This window comes from Acanthisitta chloris, unplaced genomic scaffold, assembly GCF_000695815.1.
Source record: "Acanthisitta chloris isolate BGI_N310 unplaced genomic scaffold, ASM69581v1 scaffold4859, whole genome shotgun sequence".
NCBI classification, from domain to species: Eukaryota; Metazoa; Chordata; class Aves; order Passeriformes; family Acanthisittidae; genus Acanthisitta; species Acanthisitta chloris.
Window position 1 is genome coordinate 1 of NW_008690734.1, and position 1832 is coordinate 1832.

General features: G+C 43.6%; 1 pseudogene; it reads left to right on the forward strand.

Annotated features, from left to right (window-relative positions):
• Positions 1–804: 804 nt before the first annotated feature.
• Positions 805–1276, forward strand: LOC103809111 (annotated as a pseudogene).
• Positions 1277–1832: the final 556 nt, after the last annotated feature.

Genomic DNA, 1832 nt, shown 5'->3' on the forward strand with positions numbered 1-1832 from the left:
GAAGAAGGACTCCTCCTGCTCTGTCAGATCATTCATTGCTGCTTTTTCTACTATGACCTCAGCTGTCCTACTCTGTAATGCATAGACTACACTTAAAATGAATTACTGGGATTAGGACATAGCCCTTCTTCCCCATACCAGACATAGTCCCTTAAGATTCCCTTTGTGTCTGAGAGGAAAGTCAAAAAAAACCCCTTCCGGTTTACCTGTTTGAATCTATTTTATCCATTCTGCCCCTGGTACATGGATATTTCAGGAGACATTGCTTAGAACAGTTTCACTCACAGACACACATACCTGTGCTAGGCATCACAAACTGTGATTTACTAAAGAGTCATATACCACTGAAATTGGAAAACAGTGAAGCCCATATTATACAGACCAGATTCGCTGTTCTTTTTTGTTATTGTTATTTATTTAAGGAAAAGGAAGAAATGCTGGGGAAGGCAGGTTGCTGCACTTGCTGGCCAGCTCCTGGCCCCTGCTGTGTTTGAATTTTGCTGTGAATTTTTGTCCCCAGGCCCTGGTGTAGTAGCAGTATGGAGGTCTGTGGACTGAGCTTGGCTGAACCATCCCTACACTCTGCAACTACCAACCCTGGGCTGACAGCCTGACCTGTACATTGTAGATGGTTAGCAGTAGCTGGAGCAGAGATGAGATGTCACTCATGGGCTCTGGCTCCCTTCACCAGTCATGTCTATAACCAAACCAGGAGTACTGGTGGTGGCTCAGTCAACACCTCTCCCAAAGAGTCCTTCCAGCACCACCCCTCCTATTGAGATCTGCTCCTCACACCTGGCAAAGACAATGGATCTCTGAGAAAAAGAGCAAATTCCTTAAGGCACTGAAAGGTGATAGAAATGGGAACATAACAGAGAACAGGGAATATGACAAGCTGGATGATACAGAGAGCAACAGCACACCTGAACCAAAGGAAAACTGGGAGTAGAACTACCATCAGAATGGCCTTTCCCTTTGCTGGAGGAGGGGGAAAAATCTCTCTCATTCATTGCAAGCAGAACACAGGCTACTGAAAGAAATGGGGTGTCAGGAATATCCTGAAAATGTTGAAAACTACCTTCCCCTCTTGGAGTATGAGCTCAAAGAATTCCAGATTAAATCAGAGCAGTGAAGAAGAAACAGATTTGTGAAGAATGGATTCCTTTGGGGCCATAGCTCCAGCCTGTTGTTCCACTGGAGAAGCACTTTTAAGGCAAAGACTGAGGAGTCAGACACAGAAACTAGTAGCAGCAAAACATCAGATGATGATGCCTGAAAGTGGGCACAAGAAAATGAAAATAAATAAAACCAGCACAGTAAACTCAGTTCACAGTTCAACACGTTTGGGGTTGTATAAACTAAACAGAGTTTATTCTGTCTCCAGTCTGCCCAGGTTTTTTTTTGTTGTTTATACTACATGCATAAGGGAAATAATTGTCTCCCAGAGAAGAGAGAAATTGACTTCTTTAGTTTTTTGTTTTGGTTTTTCCCTAATGTTTACTAGAAGTTTGTGCAGCTAGCAAATTTTGACAAAAATCCCTTGTGGGGCAGTGCACAAGTCCTGTCATGTGAGCAGGACACAAGTGGCTGACTGATCTCTGCAATAACAAACTTCCAACAGCATCACCTCTTTGCCCAATGGCACGTGGTAGTAGTGTGCTAAAACAAACTTTGTCAATGACAAAATGGCCAGGGCTATACCTCTGCACTGACTCAAGGATGGTATCAAATGCTCTGTGGAGGTGGCTAAAGTTATGGAAAAAGACAGATTGGCAGTGCAGAAGTAAATCCATCTGCACTGCTGAATTGTGACAAGACATCACTGTCTGGGT